The sequence below is a fragment of the Oncorhynchus nerka genome, linkage group LG16, assembly GCF_034236695.1.
Source record: "Oncorhynchus nerka isolate Pitt River linkage group LG16, Oner_Uvic_2.0, whole genome shotgun sequence".
NCBI classification, from domain to species: Eukaryota; Metazoa; Chordata; class Actinopteri; order Salmoniformes; family Salmonidae; genus Oncorhynchus; species Oncorhynchus nerka.
Genome location: NC_088411.1, coordinates 4,053,965 through 4,074,548, shown reverse-complemented (window position 1 = coordinate 4,074,548; position 20,584 = coordinate 4,053,965). Strand labels below are relative to the sequence as shown.

Sequence of the window (20,584 nt, the reverse complement as noted above, 5' to 3'; positions counted from 1 at the left end):
AGGAAGCTAGTAGCCAGCTAGCTGACAGCAAAGGTGTCAACTACAGATGACGTGCAGGAGCTTGCAGGGATTTGTAGTGTTGCAGGACGTCTCATTTGATGCTAATTAGCATTTGTCCGAGAGAGATTTACGCTGTTATCAAAACATCACACCAGGGAAAGCCTACATGAAACACAGACCTTGTTTGAAGTGGTCCCCGTAGGGAAAAATGGATGGTGAAAAAAGATTTGGAACCATTTCTGTGTTTGACCACTAGTTTCTATGGGTTTTATGACGTGTCCACAGTGGGGCTCTATGGGCAGTTTGTTGGGAGCCTGAATGTAAACCAGGGAATCCCGAGCAAAAGGAAGGACAGCTCTTACTATGTAAGCACAGAGGGGCCTGAAGGCGTGCGTGCCACAGACGTACAGGTGAGTCTCATTGTACCTCTGCAGGAAGCGGATGTGATTGTAACAATCTGTCTGTAGGAGAGACACAACAGTGTGGTTATACATCTATATAACATCCACCTAATCTTGAAGGCTAACACATTCACTTGACTCCTTCTTGATCAGAAATACATTGTTACATTATAATAACAACACCACATAATTGTTATACGAGATAGGGCCATCGAATAAAGAGAGAAAGAGTCAGAAGCAGAGAGAGATATTTTGTGTGTTGAGCAGTGGGTGCTACACGCCATTGGTTATACCTGATTGTCTTTTCCTTTGTTGAGACACTGCTTCTTCTGCTCTGCCGAAGCTTCCCAATCAATCTGCAAACATTGGGAGACAATAATGACCACCCAGTGGGAGCATGGGGCAGTGTACCATGGCAATACTTGAATACTCCAGTGAATACTCCATTTTAATACTCCAGTTACTCCCATCAACGACATCATTGTGTTTTAATCTATTCTATTGGCCCGTGAGTAAACTTGCCACCTACATTTAATCCAATAGTCACACTGCAAAAAATGTACCTATTATAGGATTTACTGAATCTCCTTAAGGCTATTATTAGCCAGTCCTGTTTAAAAGTTGTGAAAGAGAAAAAGATTTGTGAAATAGGATTAGTTTTGCCATTGCAACATATCGGTTATATGATATGTTGTGCTGTCACAGCTAACCAGTTTAGCAGTTATAAAACAATACAACTCTGTTGCCCATCGAAACGGAAAGTTAGCGTCCAGGCTGGTGCTCACCGTGAGATTGCCAGGTGTAGAGATGTTGGTGGTGTCCAGTGCGTAGAGAGCCCCCCTGGCCCCTACATACAGCACCCCATTGTCCTCCTCCAGTAGCAGTGTGCTGTAGTTCTGAGATGGGCTGCTGAACCGCTGGCAACCCAGCAGGCCTGAAAACAAACACACAAACTTACTGAGACTTTGGGGCAATTTAACTGAGCCTGCAATGTGGTATTTGCACAGTTTTCCAATGGTCAAATAAAGTCACAGAATGGTTTTGGTACTGGAAAAACCTATAATTACTATTACTACTGCCAAGCACAGGTACAGTTGAAGTCGGAAGTTTACATACACTTAGGTTGGAGTCATTAAAACTCGTTTTTCAACCACTCCACACATTTCTTGTTAACAAACGATAGTTTTGGCAAGTCGGTTAGGACATCTACTTTGTGCACGACACAAGGAATTCTTCCAACAATTGTTTACAGACAGATTATTTCACTTATAATTCACAATTCCAGTGGGTCAAAAGTTTACATACACTAAGTTGACTGTACCTTTAAACAGCTTGGACAATTCCAGCTTCTGGTAGACTAATTGACATCATTTGAGTCAATTGGAGGTGTACCTGTGGATGTATTTCAAGGCCTACCTTCAAACTCAGTGCTTCTTTGCTTGACATCATCGGGAAAACAAAAGAAATCAGCCAAGACCTCAGAAAATAAATTGTAGACCTCCACAAGTCTGGTTCATCCTTGGGAGCAAATTCCAAACGCCTGAAGGTACTACGTTCATCTGTACCATCAATAGTACGCAAGTATAAACACCATAGGACCTCGCAGCCATCATACCGTTCAGGAAGGAGAAGCGTTCTGTCCCCTAGAGATGAGCGTAATTTGGTGCAAAAAGTGCAAATCAATCCCAGAACAACAGCAAAGGACCCTGTGAAGATGCTGGAGGAAACGGGTACAAAAGTATCTATATCCACAGTAAAACAAGTCCTATATCGACATAACCTGAAAGGCCACACAGCAAGGAAGGAGCCACTGCTCCAAAACCACCATAAAAACGTCAAACTACGGTTTGCAATTGCACATGGGGACAAAGATCGTACTTTTTAGAGAAATGTCCTCTGGTCTGATGAAACAAAAACTGTTTGGCCGCAATGACCATCGTTATGTTTGGAGGACCAAGGGGGAGGTTTGCAAGCCATAGAACACCATTCCAACCATGAAGCACGGGGGTGGCATCATTATGTTTTGGGGGTGATTTGTTGCAGGAGGGACTGGTGCACTTCACAAAATAGCTGGCATCATGAGGAAAGACAATTATGTGGATATATTGAAACAACATCTCAAGACATCAGTCAGGATGTTAAAGCTTGGTCGCTTCAACTTCCAAAGTTGTGGCAAAATGGCTGAAGGACAGCAAAGTCAAGGTATTGGACTGGCCATCACAAAGCCTTGACCTCAATTCTATAGAAAATTTGTGGACAGAACTGAAAAAGCATGTGCGAGCAAGGAGGCCTACAAACCTGACTCGGTTACACCATCTCTGTCAGAAGGAATGGCCAAAATTCATCCATCTTATTGTGGGAAGCTTATGGAAGGCTACCCCAAAACATTTGATCCTGTCTGGTATGCGTAAATGGCTGCAAGGGAGTCTGGCGCAGGAGAGCAGAAATTGGGTAGCACACAGAGCCTTTTATTCAGGTGAACCAAAAGCACACGGCACAATGAACACGAAATACAAAATGGGTATACATAACCCAGCGCAACCAGACTAAGTTGCACATACATCAAAACAGATAAACAATACCACACAAAGACATGGGGGAAACAGAGGGTTAAATACACAACACATAATGAGGGACAATGAGAACCAGGCGTGTGGGAAAACGAGACAAAACAAATGGAAAATGAAAAAAGGATCAGTGATGGCTAGAAGGCCGGTGGCGTCAACCGCCGAACACCGCCCAAACAAGGAGAGGAATCGACTTCGGAAGAAGTCTTGACAGACCCAAGTAAAAAAAATTAAAGGCAATGCTACCAAATACTTACTGAGTGTATGTAAACTTTTGACCCACTGGGAATGTGATGAAATAAATAAAAGCTGAAATAAATCATTCTCTCTACTATTATTCTGACATTTCACATTCTTAAAATAAAGTGGTGATCCAAACTGACCTAAGACAGGGAATTTGTACTAGGATTAAATGTCAGGGATTGTGAAAAAATGACTTTAAATGTCTTTGGCTAAGGTGTATGTAAACTTCCGACTTCAACTGTACATGCTTCCACTTTTCAGAATAAGAAAACATTATGTTGGGTCTGGTATTATTCTTGTATTCGGGTATATGTCTTGCCTCATAGAATGAAACTGTCTGTACTCTAAGTTGTACTTAAAAGTAATATAGTTGGAATATTATGCACATACTTTCTCTTTACAATGGTTTCTGTGACACTTTAGCAGGCTGTGTTTTCTACCAATTCTTTCTCTTTTCCAGTATCTTAACTCTGACCCTCTGCTCCATACACAGCTGCAGTATAGACTCTCTATCAGAAGTAAAGGAGTGTAACAAATTGACTGAAACAAACGTTCATCTGTCCCCAGTAAATCAATGGGCGGGACGAAATGAACATAAATTCCCTTATTACTGCGAGCAGCCTGGGACACACTCCCATCAATTCACCAGAGAAAGGAGGGTGGAGGAGGATAGAGGAAGGAAAAAGAGAAGCACACGGGGAGGAGAGGATAATAGAGAGGAGGGTAGGATGTGTGCTATATTATTATACCCATCTGCACCACGCTGACTCATGTTACTCAGTGTATTTTCCATTGTTCCTCTCTCCTTCTGTCCATCCCACCCTCTTCATCTCTCACTTATTCACACTATCTCTGTCAGCTTCCATCTCCGTCTTAATCGCTCTTTCTCTTTCTATCCCGTATCCTCACTTTTGCATCTTGATCTTCAAACTCCATCGATTCACTTTCAGCGCTCCTATATCAAATGAATATCTGCGATCTTATCACTAAATAAGACCACATCTTATTATTGCAGCAACCTCAATGAAAACAATGACCTTTCTTCGTATCTCATAGGTAGGGCAGTTTGCCCCCATTTCAGACGTTCTAGACTGCTGATCAAATATTTAGTTGGATGACTTTCCATGAATGAAGGGAAAAACACAAAGGAATGAATGTGTAACCCTGTGTTGTTTGTGTGCTGTGTTTTTTTCAAGGGATATGAAGCGCAGACGCTGTACAACATGTACAACCCATAGAAACATGCAATGGTTTTGAGCGGGTGCTGTGCATATTCAGCAAATATGAAAAGACTCATCGATTTGATGCTCCCGTGAGGTATATTGAAACAATGTTTTGAGTCTTTGGTCTTCTAATAGTCAAACAACACATAAATTTGGAAATATAGATTTGCAGGGTGCCAAGGCACACGATACACACAGTAATGCCAGTCAGATTGATTAGGTTATTCTAATAGGGTTAAAGACATGCTCCGGTACTTTGGTGGCTATAAAGTATTTTTTAAATCTCCCACTTTGGGCTGGATGTATCAATGTGTAGTTCATACATGCAGAATCTTTATTCAGAATTATTGTCTTGCCTTAATTAGTCACAAAATCCCTAGTTTGAAAGCAATTGTTTTTCTGGGAGCTGTGCTGCACTATTTTTCCTACATTTTCCCCCATGTAGGCCAGCCCCTTAGCAATTCCAGTTCAGCCAATGAGCTTCAGCCCCTCGCCATATGAGTGACAGCTAGCAAGATGCACATGATGCACCCACAGCAGAGCTGGAGAGAGAGCAATGACAAGGTCCACATATCTGCACATATGTGACAGAGTACGTCACTTTCGGGAAGCACTTTTGGCTCGTGAGCTCTACTTTCAGAACTACTGGCTGAAAAGTACACAAACAAATCGGAGAATCCCTTTAATAATGTAATTAAATGCATTACTGAAGTTTTGGACAAAAAAGTCAATACATCTCTGTGGGCAGGTGCACAATTACAAATACCTCAACCACCCTCGCAGACTGCAATGGCTAAAATGAATTTGGGACTGCCAGTTACTACAACAAATACTACATGTTGCTGTCACTGGTTAAGTCACTTTGATATATTGTCAAACCTCTTTGAAGACCCCCTTCCCACACAAACAACCTAAATAGTCTCTCAGGGATACAATGGTGATACTATGAGTAGCACCCATGACTATAACCAGACTGAGTCGGTGTCAACCCACTGCCCACCCCCTATGTCTTGAGGGCACCAGGCAGCCAGGCAGGCAGAGAGCTAGTCAGACAAGCAGGCAGAGAGCTAGGCAGCCAGGCAGGCAGAGAGACAGGCAGCCAGTCAGGCAGAGAGCTAGGCAGACAAGCAGGCAGAGAGCTAGGCACCCAGGCAGGCAGAGAGACAGGCAGCCAGGCAGACAAGCAGGCAGAGAGCTAGGCAGCTAGGCAGGCAGAGAGCTAGTCAGACAAGCAGTCAGAGAGACAGTCAGCCAGGCAGGCAGAGAGCTAGGCAGACAAGCAGGCAGAGAGCTAGGCACCCAGGCAGGCAGAGAGACAGGCAGCCAGGCAGACAAGCAGGCAGAGAGCTAGGCAGCTAGGCAGGCAGAGAGCTAGGCAGACAAGCAGGCAGAGAGACAGGCAGAGCCATGATGATCTCTTCTCCACTCACAAACTCAAAGGTCAGGACACACTGGGGGGGTTATGAGGAGAGGTAGGTGCATTCACGACACAGCAGGACACACAAACACATTGACAGACGTGCGTGCGTGCACACAGACACAAATACACACAGGCGCAGGAAGACAGACAGACACACACATACAGACACACACTCACACCATAACTGTCCCTTTCTAAACAACCCAACTTGAACCCCACAGGAACGGTATGTTTAGTCTAAGATTACAATGATAGCCCATGGCTATCACAATGATAGCCCATGGCAATCTAAAACACATTTCATTTTTCACTTATTCTATGAGTCATCCAAGAGTGTGCACGAGAAGTGGCTTGGATTCTACATAAAATAAATAGTGGCAGACCATATGACGTAACATGCCACGCATGATGACAATGATGAGGATGACGCAAAATGGCCGCCACCCAAGGCAGTTGGGGGCGAAGATTCCTTGATGTCTGTTTGAAGCCTGACCAATGAGCTGCTCCAAAGGCAATGTTCTGAGGCCAAACAAGCATATATGTACAGCTATGACAATTGTGGAATTTTGGGTAAAAATTAATTGTCATGCTAATGACCAAGGTATATGTCATAATTTATTTGTATTTCATTAATTTTTTAAGCTTGTAATGTATCATAATGCATCTTTGAAAATGACCTACGACATACCTAATCAATACAGCACAGCTTTGGTGACACCCTGTCTCAAAAACAAATGGTTTTGACAGCGTGGAACTTTTGGAATTGATGCTCCTCCTCTGCCTTTCTGCACGTACATTTTTTTCCAAAGTTTATTGGGTAAATCTACTTGAAAATAAAGTTGAATCCCCCCTCCTACAACAAATGTACTAAAATGATTATGACAAGAAAAACCAAGGTCGGTTACAAGATTATACAATAATTGTGACAGCCCTACACATAAGTATTAGTAAGGCCCGCCTTCTCCTGACTAAGCAAAAAGACAGGTAGAAAGAGGGAGAGAGAGAGAGAGAGAGAGAGAGAGAGAGAGAGAGAGACATATATTGGCTTGCGGTTCCTGCTCTAAACCCACAGCACAAGCTGCACATTGGGCTCTGTTAATCGATGATGAGAGTCGACAAAGCGAGGGGGCATGCCAGTTGAATCTGAGCTGAAAGGGCGGTTTCTATTTAACATTGTCGAATGCACCCTGTGTGTACACTGAACACACACACTTTGCATCTATGGCAGTTCACCTGACTCAAAACTCTTTCAGTATCTGTGTGTGAGAGAGAGAGAGAGAGAGAGAGAGAGAGAGAGACAGAGAGAGAGACAGAGAGAGAGAGAGAGAGAGAGAGAGAGAGAGAGAGAGACAGAGAGAGAGAGAGAGAGAGAGAGAGAGATAGATAGATAGACAGAGAGAGAGAGAGAGAGAGAGAGAGAGAGAGAGAGAGAGAGAGAGAGAGAGTGGGAACCTTGGGGTAAATTGAGCCAATGGCAAATGTATTAAATTGAAGTGTTTTCTTCCCAGGCATTATTACTGGGATATGAGGTAACAACAGGGTCTGGCCCATGCTAAAAGTGTTTCAAAAAAAGTACAACGTTTTATTAGGTGCTAAGACTGTGTTATAAAATGCTTAAAATGATTAAAAGACAAAAAGAGATTGTGATTGTGTTGAAGAGTGTTTAGGAAATAAAGATAGACATGATATAAAAAGTAGTGTTAATACTTAATTCAGTACAGAAATGTGTAGGCGGCTTAACTTGCCCTGTCCTTGGCTCAGTTTACCCCCTTGGCTCAGTTTACCCCACGCTGTGCCAAGAGAACACTTTTTAAGACAACCTATGGCTTATAAAATGGAATGTTTACATGAATTCTGATTATTTCTAAGCATACAAAGTATTATTTGTTATAATTTGTATTAAGTTAGGGGTAGACCAGCTTTAATATTGCAGATAGATTGTAGCTTCCATCAATGTAATTGTCTGCATCACTTCCAATCATCACTTCCAATATGTTCCTATATTATTTTCCCCTAACTCTCCCCTAATTAGAGTAAACTAACAGACAACAACACTTAGGCTTCAACTTCCAGCGTATACAGATGAAGTAGGAAGTTTACATACACCTTAGCCAAGTACATTTAAACTCAGTTTTTCACAATTCCTGACATGTATTCCAAGTACAACTTCGCTGTCTTAGGTCAGTTAGGACCACCACTTTATTTTAAGAATGTGAAATGTCCGAATAATAGTAGAGAGAATGATTTATTTAAGCTTTTATTTCTTTCATCACATTCCCAGTAGGTCAGAAGTTTACATACACTCAATTAGTATTTGGTAGCATTGCCTTTAAATAGTTTAACTTGGGTCAAACGCCTTCCACAAGCTTCCCACAATAAGTTGGGTGAATTTTGGCCCCTTCCTCCTGACAGAGCTGGTGTAACTGAGTCGGGTTTGTAGGCCTCCTTGCTCGCACACGCTTTCTCAGTTCTGCCCACAAATTTTCTATAGGATTGAGGTCAGAGCTTTGTGATGGCCACTCCAATACCTTGACTTTGTTGTCCTTAAGCCATTTTGCCACAACTTTGGAAGTATGCTTGGGGTCATTGTCCATTTGGAAGACCCATTTGCGACCAAGCTTTAACTTGCTGACTGATGTCTTGAGATGTTGCATCAATATATCCACCTAATTTTCTTCCCTCATGAAGCCATCTATTTTGTGAAGTGCACCAGTCCCTCCTGCAGCAAAGCACCCCCACAACATGATGCTGTCACCCCCGTGCTTCACAGTTGGGATGGTATTCTTCGGCTTGCTAGCCCCCCCTTTTTTCTCTAAACATAACGATGGTCATTATGGCCAAACACTTCTATTTTTGTTTCATCAGACCAGAGGACATTTCTCCTAAAAGTACGATCTTTGTCCCCATGTGCAGTTGCAAACCATAGTCTGGCTTTTTTATGGCGGTTTTGGAGCAGTGGCTTCTTCCTTGCTGAGCGACCTCTCAGGTTATGTTGATATAGGACTTGTTTTACTGTGGATATAGATACTTTTGTACCTGTTTCCTCCAGCATCTTCACAAGGTCCTTTGCTGTTGCTCTGGGATTGATTTGCACTTTTCGTACAAAAGTATGTTCATCTCTAGGAGACAGAACGCGTCTCCTTCCTGAGCGGTATGACGGCTGCGTGGTCCCATGGTGTTTATACTTGCGTACTATTGTTTGTACAGATGAACGTGGTACCTCAGGCGTTTGGAAATTGCTCCCAAGGATGAACCAGACTTGTGGAGGTCTACAATTTTATTCTGAGGTATTGGATGATTTATTTTGATTTTCCCATGATGTCAAGCAAAGAGGCACTGAGTTTGAAGGTAGGCCTTGAAATACATCCACAGGTACACGTCCAATTGACTCAAATTATGTCAATTAGCCTATCAGAAGCTTCTAAAGCTATGACATCATTTTCTGGAATTGTACAAGCTGTTTACTATCTGGCACAGTCAACTTAGTGTATGTAAACTTCTGACCCACTGGAATTGTGATACAGTGAATTATAAGTGAAATAATCTGTCTGTAAACAATTGTTGGAAAAATTACTTGTGTCATGCACAAAGTAGATGTACTAACCGACTTGCCAAAACTAGTTTGTTAACAAGACATTTGTGGAGTGATTGAGAAATTAGTTTTAATGACTCCAACCTAAGTGTATGTAAATTTCCGACTTCAACTGTACATACTATATACATTTTACAGACAGAATATTTTACATTATAAACTGGGTGGTTCGAGCCCTGAATGCTGATTGGCTGATAGCCGTGGTATATCGGACCATATACCACGGGTATGATAAAACATTTATTTTTACTGTTCTAATTATGTTGGTAACCAGTTGATAATAGCAATAAGGCAATTCTGGGGTTTGTGGTATATGGCCAATATACCATGAGAAAGGGCTGTATCCAGGCACTCCACGTTGCATCATATGCCACACCCCCTCGTGCCTTATTTCTTTAATAGTTATCTTTTGTTTGTTGTTAGTCCCAGCGTTCAGCTCCACTCAACACCTCCCATCTATCTCTGAACACCATCCAGTCTTGATTTCTAATTGCCATATATTTTTTTATCTGTGCTGTGATGTTTCACAAAAGTTCTGAACCTTTCTATTCTCATAGATTCTACATATTGTACATAAAAATACATTTGCTATGAGTATTATTATATTATTGATCGATTGACTGTGACTTTTGAAATCACCCAGCAGCGCTATTTGCAGAGTTAGCTCCAGGTAAATGCTGCAATTCTTAATTAAGCCATTCCTGACCCTGCGACGAAAAACAAGCTACATATGGGCGGTACCAAAACAAATTATCGAATGATTCTGTCTCTTTGCAGCAAAATCTGCAGAGCTGTGATGGCCGTAACCCCCATATGTAGACATCTTTGTTGGAAAGAATACTATATTTCCCTTGACGGAGTGATGCTGAATGTAAAAAATGCCTCAACTCCCTTACATGTGCTGGGGGGACAACAGTTTCAATCATTTTCAAGTTTTGTTGTCACATGACTTAACCACTGTAGACACTGGTGAATACTGTCAGCTGTTGCTAAGTTGATCAATGATATGTAAGCCGCTATCCTGGTGTAGCAAGCACCATGCTCTACCAACTGAGCTACAGAGGACCAACATTTCCTGTTTCCTATTTTCAAAAACCTCCAAAATGTCTGAAAGTATCTCTCAATAGATTATTTGGACCAAAGGATCGGCATAGCTGCCTCAGCCTCGGTGGCTTAATTTCCTTAAGTGAATCATCCCATCTGGAACAGTTCACACACAGTCAGCATAAACAAGACTTGTTCTCTCGATCACTAGTGAAGTCTGTCATATTTACCATCACGCTTTGTGATCTTTGGCAGTACTGTGGTTTTCACCTCAGTGCTCGTGGTTGCCTGTATCAGCGTGACTGTGTATTTCGAATATAAACTTTTGCCGTGACTGTTTCGAATGATGATATAACAATGAAAGCAGTGCACGCACAGCATTAACAGAGAGCAGAGATCTTTATCTCACGGTGACAAATCAAACAAAATCTCCCAGTGAATGCATACAGTACACTACTCCTATCCTGGTGCTATTTCAGGTACTGTATCTGCGCAAAGTCTGTCGCTGCTCAGATCCTGTCAAAACCGAGCCCAGGGAAAGAGATAGATCAAAGCAGCTGAGGATAACTCCAACTCCTCTCTATTGTCACCAGAGGAATTTCACATTAAAAGAAGCCATTTTCTGCAAACACTGACTGGTGAGAACAAATGGTCAAATGCTGTATACAACAACAAGAATGAAAGGCAGAGAGTTACTCTAGAGGCTGAGAGAGACAAAACATTTGCTTCCAGATTGAGTTAACTCATTAGAATTTTTGTGAGTAATTTATCCTTTATTCTGTACAAATGTTTTAAATGTTTTGTCTGTTCATCTCGTCACAACAACTGACTTGAATAAATACCTGTGATTTACAGGTCAACATTGCCATTTATTATTTATTTACCTTACAATCGCATAGGTTCATGCCTCAGGATTGGTATGCTAGTCTACATAAAATCTCCCAACTGATGAAACTGCAATTTCAAGGAGATTATTTTATTTTAACCAGTATTTCCTCCCCAAATGGTAGTTACAGTCTTGTCCCATCGCTGCAACTCCTGTATGGTCTGTACGTTGATCCCGGGCTGCGGGAGCTATGTCGAGAACCAGAATCTGTAGTGACGCCTCTAACACTGCGATGCTGTGCCTTAGACCGCTGCACCACTCGAGAGGAGAAAAAACTATTCTAAACCATGTCTAAATAATACACAGAAATCCACTACTATCAAGCCCTCCGCTGCCCTCTCCTCGTAGCAACAGTAGACAGATCTTACACATGCATCAATATTGCATGGTTCCATTACTTCAAGTCTGGTTGGCACCAGCAAAGAGGGCAGGACATGGGAGACAACCCCCTCAGGAACACCCTTGAGTTCAGACTAGGGCTGTTGCAGTGACTGGTCCTACTCAGGGCTCTAGTGTCCCTCTAACCACTCTGACATTAATGCAAATCCAGTCAAAAATCACATCAAACACTTATCATCAAAACAGTATCTTGCTTTTAAAACTCACCTCGCTGTGATGATCAGTTTGAAGAAAGAAGTTCAACGACAGGTTGAAACTGAGTGTAAAACATGTTCGTTGTGGATGTTGTTTCAAAGCCTAACAAAACAAAATGGATAGTACTTTCTAAGGTGATGATTCATTCAAAACATCCATACGCATAGGGTTATGAGCCCCAAAAAAACAGAATTAAAATGACGATTGTTCATTTTAATTTTCTTTATCCTATATTTAGCATTGTGCCGTTATACAATACATAGCCTACTGCATAGTAAGCATGGCAGAACAACACACATCTAAACTGATTTAAGATGTCTTTGGTAAATAATTGGTTCTCCCAAATACTCAAAAATTAAACAAATTGAAGTAATCGCCTTTGAATGTGGACTGTATTATTATTCATGCTGGATGGACTGGTTACTTTATGCTATGGTCCAAAATGTCTATCCACGAGTCAGGGAGAGAACATATAGGCCATGGCGATGCTGTTGGTTCATTGATTGTGCATGGCGGCTTACAGAGGTAGCCTACAATTATAGTGAATTTGTATTTGATTTTGAATAGCCTATTAATAGGGCATTTTCATAATTAATTGGGTGACACATTACCTTTAGCTATACAGCATATCACCCCAACAATGTTCTTCTATCTCCTCCTCTCTCTCCTTTATTCCTTTCTAGAGCAGGCAGGGGGGCTGTCAACAGTTTAGTCACGCCTGCTCCCACTCCCCCTCTCTGGCGCTCGAGGGCGCCAAGCTGCCCATCATTACGCACACCTGTCACCATCATTACATGCATCGGCGCTTCACTGGACTCACCTGGACTCCATGACTTTATTGATTGCCTCCTCTATATCTGTGTATTCCTCAGTTTCATCCCCGTGTCAGCATTAATGTCGTTCTGTTTCCCTTGTCCAGACTTGTTTCGTGTCTGTTATTAAATATTCACTCCCTGTACTTGCTTCTCGTCTCGCAGCGTCTGTCCTCACAATGACGTAGGGCATAGACAGATCAATCTTTTGCATGACAATAAACTGCTGACAAAATGTCATGACCACCACAGCCCTAGTTCAGACCAGAGTCAGGCATTCATCTATCCACAGAGAGGGGCACACACACACACACACACACACACACACACACACACACACACACACACACACACACACACACACACACACACACACACACACACACACACACACACACAAGAACACAAACACACACTTTTTTCCCCCAATTACAGTATGTCAAATATGCCCTTTTTCTATCATGGTTCTAAATGATTTCTCTGTTTTATTGCGAGTTAATGTACACCCACTCCTACAGACCAACTGTAAAACATTATAAATCCACCCAGAGCGACACATAAATTTATGCTCCGACTCTACCAAACACAGTGTCACCACCAGCACCACCCACATAGCCCTTATTTCCATACACAGTGCAGTCAAGTGCCCGGTGGCCATTTTCCTCTAGGACGTGCTACTCTGCACTCTCCAGTTCTGCACTTGGGCATGTTTCTCCTAAGGGAAAATGACAGGGGGTGCATGCCCGTGCAGATTCTCAATGTGAGTAGAGATCATACATGCATGCACACGCCCAAACGCACACACACACACAACCCATGGGAGTCCGAATGTAGGTCAATGGCTTCATTTTACAAGGATAAGGAGAAAAATAAGATAGACCGACTCTGTGCCACACACTTCTATAATAAAAGAGTGTTCCAAATTAGCAGTAGAGGCTTTCTGAACAAAAATGAACATGACATTAACATGGTTCCCATAGGAACTCACTGATACTTCTGCATCACACTATCTGGAATCCATTTCCCTGAATGGGGAACCCAGTGACATCCTACATTTCAGTGGTTTCATGTCATTTTTCTGTTGTGCTCAAGCATTGCATGTGAATTACACATCATACATGATTTTAATACTACCTCCGGTGAGGAGCAACATAGCTAGCAAAGACTTTTGAGTAAAATGCCCATTTAAACACCCTGTCTATCTCTTATCTCTAACTATCTCTTTCTACTGCAATAGTCTGGTTTTGTGACTGCACCACAGTGCAGGCAGGCGAAGCACCCGGCTCTCGTCACTCCCCTCGTCTGTTAATAATATTTCTCCTCTCAAGACAGGAGTGGAGAGGACTGGAGAGCTGACAGCAGCCAGGTACAGTATAGTTGTCTGAAGAGCCTGCCAGGGATGGCTGATCCCTCTGCAGTAGCTTCTGCTGCAGTAGATAGAGAAAGAGAGGCTGAGCTGCTATGGGGGAGTGTGTGTGTGTGTGGGGGGGACGACTGATGTGTATAAATGACGTACCCTAACCCTTCTTCGTACAATCATCTATTCAGCACTACTTCATTTTCAACACAGCCACTGGACAGGGCTCCACCGTAGAGGGTTCCTCTTTTATGGGCGATGAGAGCGTCTGTCTATTCTCTATTGTTTCATTAGAGCTGCATGGTGAACTAAGTGAACTAGGACAGGACTTGAGAGAGAGGATTAACAACTCCCTGGAAGTAGGGGGTGGCTGTCTTCGGGGCCAACTTCCAAAACTGTGCCACTTGTTTAAAGTGAACAGGAGGGAGTTGGAGCAGCCTTTGTATTGAATCAGCACAGTGAGTGGGATACTAGTATATCGTACACATTCTATAAGTACAGCCAGGATTTTTTTCAGGCCATATGGCCTGACCAGAAAAAACTCCTATGCCACAGCCTATAACTCGGTCCCAGAGTTTTCTTTAGGTCAGGTGTAGTCACTTTTCTAGGACAACCTCCTGGTCTAGTGTACCGCAACCTGGAGCCTTGGTCTGGTCTTACCTTGGTAGAGCACCGTGGTCCTGGGGGTGACGTCAAGGACAGGGCCGAAGGGGAACCCCCATACCCCTGACAGGCTACAGAGGAGCAGCTGTAGGAAGGGGGGCAGAAGTGTGACGTGGTCCCCCATGTTTGCCAGGCTGACCTGGGTGCAGGTGGAGCCCTGTGCGCTGTCACACACCTTTGTTGCTTACACACACAAGTGATATTATCCTCTGTTGGGCTCAGCAGTGGTGGCTTCTAGGTCATCCTCTGTCTGTTGGAAGGCTCACTGCACAGAGGACAAAGAAGAAAAACAGATAGTATCCCACACTGTAGATGCCATTGTTTAGATCAAATCAAATGTTATTTGTCACATACACATGGTTAGCAGATGTTAATGAGAGTGTAGCGAAATGCTTGTGCTTCTAGTGCCGACAATGCAGTAATAACCAACGAGTAACGACCTAACAATTTCACAACAACTACCTTATACACACAAGTGTAAAGGGATGAAGAATATGTACATAAAAATATATGAATGAGTGATGGCCGAACGGCATAGGCAAGATGCAGTAGATGGTATAGAGTACAGTATATACATATGAGATTTTTTTATTTATTTTTTATTTCACCTTTATTTAACCAGGTAGGCAAGTTGAGAACAAGTTCTCATTTACAATTGCGACCTGGCCAAGATAAAGCAAAGCAGTTCGACACATACAACAACACAGAGTTACACATGGAATAAAACAAACATACAGTCAATAATACAGTATAAACAAGTCTATATACGATGTGAGCAAATGAGGTGAGATAAGGGAGGTAAAGGCAAAAAAAGGCCATGGTGGCAAAGTAAATACAATATAGCAAGTAAAACACTGGAATGGTAGATTTGCAGTGGAAGAATGTGCAAAGTAGAAATACAAATAATGGGGTGCAAAGGAGCAAAATAAATAAATAAAATAAATAAATACAGTAGGGAAAGAGGTAGTTGTTTGGGCTAAATTATAGGTGGGCTATGTATAGGTGCAGTAATCTGTGAGCTGCTCTGACAGTTGGTGCTTAAAGCTAGTGAGGGAGATAATTATTTCCAGTTTCAGAGATTTTTGTAGTTCGTTCCAGTCATTGGCAGCAGAGAACTGGAAGGAGAGGCGGCCAAAGAAATAATTTGTTTTGGGGGTGACCAGAGAGGGTGATGCTATGATGACCAGAGAGCTGAGATAAGGGGGGACTTTACCTAGCAGGGTCTTGTAGATGACATGGAGCCAGTGGGTTTGGCGACGAGTATGAAGCGAGGGCCAGCCAACGAGAGCGTACAGGTCGCAATGGTGGGTAGTATATGAGGCTTTGGTGACAAAACAGATTGCACTGTGATAGACTGCATCCAATTTGCTGAGTAGGGTAATGGAGGCCACTTTGTAAATGACATCGCCGAAGTCGAGGATTGGTAGGATGGTCAGCTTTACAAGGGTATGTTTGGCAGTATGAGCGAAGGATGCTTTGTTGCAAAATAGGAAGCCAATTCTAGATTTAACTTTGGATTGGAGATGTTTGATGTGGGTCTGGAAGGAGAGTTTACAGTCTAACCAGACACCTAGGTATTTGTAGTTGTCCACGTATTCTAAGTCAGAGCCGTCCAGAGTAGTGATGTTGGACAGGCGGGCAGGTGCAGGCAGCGATCGGTTGAAGAGCATGCATTTAGTTTTACTTGTATTTAAGAGCAATTGGAGGCCACGGAAGGAGAGTTGTATGGCATTGAAGCTTGCCTGGAGGGTTGTTAACACAGTGTCCAAAGAAGGGCCAGAAGTATACAGAATAGTGTTGTCTGCATAGAGGTGGATCAGAGACTCACCAGCAGCAAGAGCGACATCATTGATGTATACAGAGAAGAGAGTCGGTCCAAGAATTGAACCCTGTGGCACCCCCATAGAGACTGCCAGAGGTCCGGACAGCAGACCCTCCGATTTGACACACTGAACTCTATCAGAGAAGTAGTTGGTGAACCAGGCGAGGCAAGCATCTGAGAAACCAAGGCTGTCGAGTCTGCCGATGAGGATGTGGTGATTGACAGAGTCGAAAGTCCTGGCCAGATCAATGAATACGGCTGCACAGTAATGTTTCTTATCGATGGCGGTTAAGATATCGCTTAGGACCTTGAGCGTGGCTGAGATGCACCTATGACCAGCTCTGAAACCAGATTGCATAGCAGAGAAGGTATGGTGAGATTCAAAATGGTCAGTAATCTGTTTGTTGACTTGGCTTTCGAAGACCTTAGAAAGGTAGGGTAGGATAGATATAGGTCTGTAGCAGTTTGGGTCAAGAGTGTCCTCCATTGTCAGAGGAACAGTTTTGACTGGGCTCCCACATATGACCTCCAGTGGAACAGTAGTGCATCTAAATCTTTTCAGGGGGAGGGGGTTTGAAGAGGGGGATGACCGCAGCTGCTTTCCAATCTTTGGGAATCTCAGACGACACAAAAGAGAGGTTGAACAGGCTAGTAATATGGGGTGGCAACAATTTCGGCAGATAATTTTAGAAAGAAAGGGTCCAGATTGTCTAGCCCGGCTGATTAGTAGGGGTCCGGATTTATGAGTAATGTAGGGTATGTAATGTATGATGAGTAATGAGATGAGTAATGTAGGGTATGTAAACATATAAAAGTGGCATTGTTTAAAGTAGCTAGTGATACATGTATTACATAAAGATGGCAAGATACAGTAGATGGTATATAGTACAGTATATTGTCACACCCTGACCATAGTTTGCTTTGTATGTTTCTATGTTTTGGTTGGTCAGGGTGTGATCTGAGTGGGCATTCTATGTTACATGTCTAGTTTGTCTAGTTCTATGTTTGGCCTGATATGGTTCTCAATCAGAGGCAGGTGTTAGTCATTGTCTCTGATTGGGAACCATATTTAGGTAGCCTGTTTGGTGTTGGGTTTTGTGGTTGATTGTTCCTGTCTCTGTGTTTGCACCAGATAGGACTGTTTTGGGTTTTCACGTTTCTTGTTCTTGTTAGTTTATTCATGTATAGTGTCTTTATAAATTAAACATGAATAACCACCACGCTGCGCTTTGGTCCGCCTCTCCTTCAAGTCAAGAAAACCGTTACATATATACATATGAGATGGAGAATGTAGGGTATGTAAACATTATATTAAGTGGCATTGTTTCAAGTGGCAAGTGATACATTTTTACATCAATTTTTCCATTATTAAAGTGGCTGGAGTTGAGTCAGTATGTTGGTAGCAGCCACTCAATGTTAGTGATGGCTGTTTAACAGTCTGATGGCCTTGAGATAGAAGCTGTTTTTCATTCTCTCGGTCCCAGCTTTGATGCACCTGTAGCGGGGTGCACAGGCAGTAGCTCGGGTGGTTGTTGTCCTTGATGATCTTCATGGCCTTCCTGTGACATCGGGTGGTGTAGGTGTCCTGGAGGGCAGGTAGTTTGCACCCGGTGATGCGTTGTGCAGACCTCACTACCCTCTGGAGAGCCTTACGGTTGTGGGCGGAGCACGCGGTGATACAGCCCGACAGGATTTTCCTGACACCACACTCCGAGGGCCCTCACCTCCTCCCTGTAGGCCGTCTCGTCGTTGTAGATGAGTGTGTGTGTGTGTGTACACGCGTGTGTAGGTACACATTTCCTGAGCCTGTTTGAATTTTTGCATAATCACACTGTTTCCACCATAGGTCACCCCATGAGTCAAGATGCATTACATAAAACACCAATTACAAAAGTTGATGATGAAGAAGAATTGTTGTTTTCTCTAATGTTCTGGAACATGGTTCCACTTCTCCACTTCCTAATTAGCAGTGTGTGTTGGGGGGCTAGGCTTGGCAGGGTAGGCTATCTGATGGCTAATCTAGTGATTAGGCCCGATGCCATCGGATCAGTCTCCGCCTGGTTGGCCGCACTCTTGTGCTCTGTCACTGATCAAAGGCCTCTAACATGAATCATGTTCTCCTCCCTAACCTACAGTGTAAACACACCAGCGTCTCACCCATCTGACACTATATTGGGTCGATGGTGTTGCGTGTGGAATGTGGCCCGGGCGATGACCGCCTATCTGTCATCACCGTGACGACAACATGGAAACTGCACATGGAAAGATAAACACATCTGCCTGAGCCATGTCACGCCTGGATAAAAACACGCATGAACAATTAGAAAGGGTAGAACACAAAGCACGAGAAGGATGTCCTCTGAAACGCTTGGTAAAATTGCTCAAATCTGACCAAAACATCTTTTGACATGTATTTTTTGCTCAAACATTTTAAATGCATTAACTGTTGACATGGACTGAAAATATTTTGAAGGGTTTTATCTGTAGAAGCTCAGTTGCATGTTACTTTTTTAGCACTGATGTTGTAGGCTACTTCCCATGAGAGTCTCTGACTAGTTTCCCACAAATTTACCTTAGTTGCCTCCCTGTTCAGAAAGCCCAGTTATATTGATTGATGGCCTACAGAATGTGAAAAGATATAAAATGGAGTTATAGTCTCTCTTGATATGGCCATCTGTCAGGCAAGACATAATGATATGAAAGATATTATCCAGCCTGACATTTCTACAGATGGCCAAGGAATACGCTCATATTACCCAAGTGTCTCATATAATCCTTGCTTTACTGTAGCTATGAAAAGATAATATCACCTAATACTAAAAGCTTAAAACCCCAGCAAATAAGCATTTTCTCTACTATACCCCTAATTTGGTAGAGTTTCTAGATTTTCTTCAAAATTAAATATTAACCCCCTAGAGTGTATTGATGCTAAGTAACATAACAAAAAAATCTCCAGCAAAATCTGTCAATTCATTTGCATGGGCTGCATCTCAAACCACCACATTTATCAGACCATGAGACATCCCGAAAAAAATAGGTATTCTCACCAAAACGTCTAAAGCATCCAAACGGTTTGCCCACTCTATGAAACGATGAGACTCCCACGAACACAATGGTGATCTCTGTTTTGCTCTACGACCCCCACAAGCTCCAAAGGACTATGGTGAAATCGGTACTGTCGATGTGCCAACTTCTGTTTGCAGCATCAGAAGCGTTTTTCTTTATTTTTACAAAAAAAGTGTTAAACAAATCAAAATATATTTTAGATTTGAGATTCTTCAAACTAGCCACCCTTTGCCTTGATGACAGCTTTACACACTCTTGGCATTCTTTCAATCAGCTTCACCTGGAATGCTTTTCCAACAGTCTTGAAGGAGTTCCCACATATGCTGAGCACTTGTTGGCTGCTTTTCCTTGACTCTGCTGTCCAACTCATCCCAAACCATCTCAATTCGGTTGAGGTCGGGTGATTGTCGAGGCCAGGTCATCTGATGCAGCACTCCATCACTCTCCTTCTTGGTAAAATAGCCCTTACACAGCCTGGAGGTGTGTTGGGTCATTGTTCTGTAGAAAAACAGATGATAGTCCCACTAAGTGCAAACCAGATGGGATGGCGTATTGCTGCAGAATGCTGTCGTAGCCATGCTGGTTAAGTGTGCCTTGAATTCTAAATAAATCACTGACAGTGGCACCCCCACAGCATCACACCTCCTCCTCCATGCTTCACGGTGGGAACCACACATGCGGAGATCATCCGTTCGCCTTCTCTGTGTCTCACAAAGACAAGACGGTTGGAACCAAAAATCTCACATTTGGACTCAGATCAAAGGACAGATTTCCACTGTTCTAATGTCCATTGTTAATGTTTCTTGGCCCAAGCAAGTCTCTTCGTCTTATTGGTGTCCTTAGTAGTGGTTTCATTGCAGCAATTCGACCATTAAGGCCTGATTCATGCAGTCT

General features: G+C 42.8%; 1 pseudogene; it reads right to left on the bottom strand.

Annotated features, from left to right (window-relative positions):
• The window catches only part of LOC115143927 (semaphorin-4G-like), a 70,181-nt pseudogene that overhangs the window by 30,283 nt on the left and 19,314 nt on the right, over positions 1–20,584 (bottom strand).